Source organism: Lactuca virosa, chromosome 3, assembly GCF_052849685.1.
Source record: "Lactuca virosa cultivar CGN04683 chromosome 3, Lactuca_virosa_CGN04683_v6, whole genome shotgun sequence".
Taxonomy (NCBI): domain Eukaryota; kingdom Viridiplantae; phylum Streptophyta; class Magnoliopsida; order Asterales; family Asteraceae; genus Lactuca; species Lactuca virosa.
In genome coordinates, this window is record NC_136428.1 from 73,686,266 (window position 1) to 73,693,133 (window position 6,868).

Genomic DNA, 6,868 nt, shown 5'->3' on the forward strand with positions numbered 1-6,868 from the left:
CATCATCCTATCTACCAGGATACTGATCTAACAGATCATAACAACATAATACCATCCTATCTACCAGGATACTGATCTAATAGATCATACTAGCATAACATATCAAGATAGCAATCCAAAAGGGTGGTGCCTTAGACCCTTGAGTGTACCCTATTTAAACACCACTAAGCCCCAAACCAGCCTCCTTCACCTCTCAGAGACTTATTCCCGAAACCATAGCCTCCTTGAAGTGTGTGTGAGTGATCTTTGCCCTTGTGAAGGAATCTTGGTGCATTGTTGAGCAAGAAGAAGAAGGAGAAGGTAGAAGAACTCAAGGAAGAAGAAGTAGATCCAGATTACACTCCTCTTTGGCCATCCTTTCTGGTAATAAAGCTTTCATCTTGGTTATTGTATTGCTAGATCTAGTTTGTCCCCAAATTGATAGTTTTGAGCTCAAAAACCCAAAATCCCTAGTGATGAAGCTTTGTAATCAAGCCATATGTCGGATCTATCCTCTCTTGAGTTCCAGGAGCTCAAGAAGGCCACTTTTTGGCAACCATGGCTTTGTTCTAGACAAGTAACCCCCATAATAGCCAAGTTTGAGTGTTATTGCTTCATTGCATCATAGATACACGTAAAGTTAGCAACTTTACATGTTCAGATTGTCCCAGAAACCCAGATCTATGAATTGGATGCACTAAAACTGATTAGAATCGACTGAATAGAAACTGCATGCAAAGGACTCGGCGAGTCGTTCTTCTGACTCGACGAGTCAGGTCGCGAGTCTTAGATTCCCTGTTCAGTAGTAGCGAGTCTGTTTAGTGAGTGGAGTAAAGACTCGGTGAGTTAAGACATGGATCTGAGTGTAGAGGGACTCGGCGAGTCTACGCCCTGACTCGGCGAGTCCAAGACAATCTTCTTCCCACAAGAACAGACTCGACGAGTTGTTCATACAACTCGGCGAGTCATAGACTGGACGTGTTCATATGATGAAGGAGGACTCAACGAGTTGTTCATACAACTCGGCGAGTCAGATAAAGGTTGACTCGATGTTATTATAGAAGGAGAACTCGTCGAGTCTTTGCTAAACTCGACGAGAAGAGTCGGGAAAGGGAGTAGAAGGAAAGATAGGGACTCGACGAGCTGGCGGCCCAAATCGGCGAGTCAGGTCAACGGATTGTTGACTTTGGCCAGGGGGTAAAATAGTCATTTTACCCTAAGATTAGTTATCAGTGTCTGACTAAGTGTCTTTTGGGAATTGTAGCCGGGGAGTTACCGGAACAGCAGTCAGACAGTTCCCGAGCAGCATTTCAGCAGCCAGCCTTACGAGGTGAGTTTCCCTTCCAGTAGGAACGGGTCTACGACCATAATGCCGGCTCGTTTAGTTAGCAGTAGTTCCGGACTACAGTCCGATGCAGTAGTTCAGTATGCTTGGTGTCTTTATGATACAGCCATGGTATGTGTTATGTGTTCCGGACTATGGTCTGATGCAGTATGCAGTATATGTGTTCATATTATATGCTATGATTATGTTATGCTATGTTCAGTCAGTTCCGGACTTCGGTCCGATGCAGTTCCGGACTTCGGTCCGATGCAGTGGGCAAGGCCCTAGTTAGTTCCGGACTTCGGTCTGATGCAGTGGGCAAGGCCCTAATAGTTCCGGACTTCGGTCCGATGCAGTGGGCAAGGCCCTGTTCCGGACTTCGGTCCGATGCAGTGGGCGAGGCCCAGTATGTGCTTTATATGTTATTGTATGGTATGTGGTAGTTTGGGGGAGCTCACTAAGCTTCGTGCTTACAGTTTCAGTTTTGGTTTCAGGTACTTCAGCTAGCAAAGGGAAGGGCTCGGGATGATGGCATGGCACACACCACAGTTTTAGCCTGGGAGTTAGACTCTGATATTTTGATATGATCTTGACACTAGTTTCGATTTGATAAATTTATTATGACATTTTGAGATACACGATTCATGGTTTTTATCTTTTAATATTTGATATTATGGTTTAGTAAAGTTTTCAAACAAAAATGTTTGGGTTGTATTTTTGGGATGTTACAAGTTGGTATTAGAGCCTTGGTTTGAGGGATTCGGGCGCACTCCTGAGTGTGTCTGAACTCAAACTAAGGAAGTGGTATAAAGTTTTCAAAAGAAAAGAGTTTTAGAAAAGCAAAAAGAATTTTTAGAAAGAAAAGAACTTTGAAAAGAGAAAAAGGGTGTGGTGCATGCAATCAGCCGAGCTCAAGTAAGTACTCCCAAATTATCCATACAAGTTTATGCTATGTTATGATTATCAGCTTTATTAGAACAGCATGCTAGATTAGGACTAAGGATCTAGGAAGGATGCCTTATGTGCCTGTTATATGTGTTTCAGCTCTATGAAAACTGCATGCTAGTACAGAATTGTCAGTATGATAGCCAGAGTAGTATATGCTTGATTATGAGTACTCGATGCTCGAATGCTGCTTGCTTTGTGCTTTTAGGAGTCTTAGTTATCTTTCACTAACTAGTAAATGAATATGTTACGTTACATACTGTGAGGATAAAATAATTTCAGAAGGTTAGGTCTAGCTCTATTGCGCAGCTCTTGTCTGAGTCCAACCGTTGTAGGGTAGGTTCTCTCATTCGAAGAATTATCTAGTCTTAGTGATATGTAATAGTATTCACGAGCTAGTTAGGGGGAGGTAGCCGGGACTTTTTGTGCAGCTGATAGCGGAGAGTGGGTTGGTGATTACCCTAGGGCAAGCCTAGGATGAGTGTAGCAGAGAGCAGTGGTACTAAAAGGGACTTGGTGGAGTCAAGGCAGTTCTTGAGGAAAGTACGGATAGATGTGGAAGGTAGTATGGGCCCGTACTACTGAAAGCAGAGGATCCGTACTCAAATCAAGGAAGGCTGAGATGAGACCAGGAAACTTGTAGTAGTAGCGATCCCTCGAGATATATCTGTATTCTTGATGTTGTCATTATGTGTTTTCAGAATGGTGGTTTTACGCCCTAGACCAGCAGTCGGCAGTTCAGGTGCCGGTGAGGGATCGGGATCAGGCTCGGGGGCCAAACATTTGGATGAGCAGACTAGGGAGTTTCTCTCCTCAGAGGTTACTTGCATCATACTCGAGCAGACTCCTGTGATATTCGGTTCGATCAAGGAGGGTATTTTGGAGCTGATGGACGAGACGTTGAGCACATTCTGTGCTGAGGTGGCGGCCATGATGGGGTCGCGCACCCTCACTTTCAGGGAGTTCAGAGCATGTGGAGCTCCTGACTACCATGGGGCGCGGGATCCCATTGCGAGTACCAGGTGGTTGGCGGATGTCGCCAATGCATTCCGCACCAGCAGATGTCCCGAGGGGGACAAGGTCAGACTAGCATCCTGTCTCCTGAAGGACAGGGCACGAGATTGGTGGGAGGAGATCGGACATGTCTTGGGAGATGACGCAGCTCTCGATGCGATGACCTGGACCGATTTCACTACCAGGTTCAGAGCCGAGTTTGTACCGATTATCGAGGTGCAGCATTTAGCGAGGGAGTTTCAGGATCTTACTCGGACTACTGAGACTGTGGCGAAGATTACCGCCAAGTTCAGGGAGAGGGCTCTTCTCGTTCCTCAGTATGCGGCTGATGAGGAGATGAAGAAGGATCGTTATCATGAGATGTTGAGGAGTGATATCAGACAGTTTGTGAGCCGGTCCAGCTGTAAAACGATGTATGACATGATTGTGAGGGCTCGTGAGAGAGAGAGAGAGAGAGAGATAGATTTGGAGATGGAGAAGAAGAGGAAGAGGAAGCCAGAGGCGGCATCTGGCACAGGGAGTTCGGGCAAAAAGCCCAAGGTATCGGATCACAGATCCAGAGGACAGCAGAGCCACAGTAGGTGTGGCAAGTGTGGGATATTGCACGATGGGGCGTGCAAGGCAGGGATCTCCGGCTGCTACAAGTGCGGTCGGAACGGGCATATGAGTAGGGATTGTACAGCCACCACCACCACCACAGCAGCTGATCTGATTTGCTTCCATTGCAATCAGAGGGGACATAAAAAGTCCCAGTGCCCGAGTTTAGCAGCAGCAGGGAAGGTGGCAGCACCTGCCCCTGCTACTTTGAGGATTACAGACGGCTGTCAGGGTCGGGCTGAGGCGCCAGTGGCGAAGAGTAGAGCTTTCCAAATGACAGCAGAGGAGGCGCGGGCGACTCCTGATGTGGTGACGGGTATGTATTTTCCTCTTATCTTTGTATTTAGTATTGATTATTTCTCATGGTTATGTGTTTGTATTCAGGGTCGTTGTTAGTGAACGACATTTCAGGTACAGTATTGTTTGATTCGGGGGCCACCCGATCGTTTGTCTCGCTTGCGCTTAGCAAGCGGTTTAGCAGAGCTCCGCGGGAGCTGGACTGTCCACTTGAGGTTGAGATAGCTGATGACAGGACCGTCAGGGTCGCGAGGGTACATAGGGGGTGCTCGCTGCGGTTATTTGATGAGCAGTTTTCAGTAGATCTGGTTCCTATTCCCCTACGAGGGAATAAGGTCATAGTGGATATGGATTGGTTGAGCCCCAATGGGGCAGTGATTGATTGTGAACTCCAGTTAGTGAGGGTTCGCACTCCTAGTGGGGGAGAGTTAGTGATTCAGGGCGAGAGGCCACATCGCGGACCAATTCTGTGTTCAGCAGCGAGAGCGAGGCGCTACTTTCAGCAGGGTTGCGCGGGGTACGTCGCCTATGTTTTAGATGCCCGGGAAAAGGGCAAGGCGACAGTTGACGATGTACCGGTAGTACGCGAGTACCCGGATGTATTTCCAGAGGATTTGCCTGGGATACCTCCTGAGAGACAGGTTGAGTTCAGGATTGACCTGGTTCCTGGTGCGGCTCCAATAGCCAAGGCACCACACCGGTTGGCTCCTCCCGAGATGCAGGAGTTGTCTACGCAGCTATAGGAGCTGCTCGACAAGGGTTTTATCAGACCGAGCAGTTCACCATGGGGAGCCCCAATCCTGTTTGTGAAGAAGAAGGACGGGTCACACCGTATGTGTATAGACTACCGGGAGTTGAACAAGGTGATGGTGAAGAACCGTTACCCACTTCCGAGGATAGATGACTTGTTTGATCAGCTCCAGGGAGCATCTTGGTTCTCCAAGATTGATTTGCGCTCCGGTTATCATCAGATGCGGGTCAGAGGTGAGGACGTATAGAAGACCGCTTTTAGGACCCGCTATGGTCATTATGAGTTCGTGGTGATGCCATGTGGGCTCACCAACGCACCAACCGCGTTCATGGATCTCATGAACCGTGTATGTAGACCGATGTTAGATCGGTCTGTGATAGTGTTCATCGACGACATCTTGGTCTATTCCAAGACTAAGGAGCAGCACGAGGAGCACCTGAGGGAGGTGCTAGAGACACTGAGGAGGGAGAAACTTTTCGCTAAGTTCTCCAAGTGTGAGTTCTGGTTGCGCGAGGTGCAGTTCCTTGGACACCTCGTCAACCAGAAGGGTATACTAGTAGATTCGGCCAAGATAGAGGTCGTGATGCAGTGGAAGGCCCTGAGGTCTCCATCTGAGATTCGGAGCTTCCTAGGTTTGGTAGGGTACTACAGGAGATTCATCCAGGATTTCTCCAAGATAGCAGTTCCGCTCACTCGACTGACCAAGAAGTCAGTGGCGTTTCGCTGGGGGCCCGAGCAGCAGGCGGCATTTGAGACCCTCAGACAGCGTTTGTGTGAGGCACCGATTCTTACCCTGCCAGAGGAAGTGGATGACTTTGTAGTCTACTGTGACGCTTCAATCACAGGTATGGGAGCGGTGTTGATGCAGCGGGGGCATGCGATAGCTTATGCCTCGAGACAGTTGAAGCCTCACGAGGCTAACTATCCGACGCATGATCTAGAGTTAGGGGTTGTGGTGTTCACCCTCAAGATTTGGCGACATTATCTCTATGGGGTCCGTTGTACCATCTACACGGATCAAAAGAGTTTGAGGTACCTCATGAATCAGCCGAATCTGAACATGAGGCAGCGTCGATGGTTAGACGTGGTAAAGGATTATGACTGTGAGATCCTTTACCATCCTGGCAAGGCCAACGTAGTGGCCGACGCCCTGAGCCGCAAGGCGGTAGCGGCCCCGATCAGAGATATATGTCTGAGGATGACAGTGATTACCCCACTGTTGGAGCAGATTAGGGAGGCGCAGGCTGAGGGCCTGAAGGAGGAGCGTTAGAAGTGTGAGAGGATCGTGGGCCGAGTAGCTTCCTTTGATTATGACAGTCGAGGACTGTTGACCCTGCATGGGAGGGTCTGGGTACCGTACTGGGGCGGAGTGCGGCAGGTGTTGATGGATGAGGCCCACAAGTCTCGGTTCTCCATCCACCCAGGGGCGACGAAGATGTACAGAGATCTTCGACCCGATTATTGGTGGCCCTGCATGAAGCGGGACGTAGCTTGGTACGTGGAGAGATGCCTGACCTGCAGGAAGGTCAAGGCAGAGCACCGGAGACCCCACGGCAAGATGCAGCCATTAGACATTCTCGTGTGGAAATGGGAGGATATCACCATGGATTTTGTTACTAAGCTTCCCAGGACTGCACGTGGAGTTGATTCGATTTGGATCATAGTGGATCGGTTGACCAACAGCGCGCATTTCGTACCGATCCAGGAGAGCATATCGGCCGAGAAGTTAGCCAATATTTATGTGCGAGAGGTTGTGGCACGTCACGGAGTGCCTGTTTCGATAGTATCAGATCGAGACGTCCAGTTCACTTCCAGGTTTTGGAACTGGTTCCATGACGAGATGGGGACTCGTCTCCTTTTCAGCACTGCTTTCCACCCTCAGACGGACGGGCAGAGCGAGAGGACGATTCAGACTCTCGAGGACATGCTTCGGGCATGTGTCCTAGATTTTGGTGGCAGTT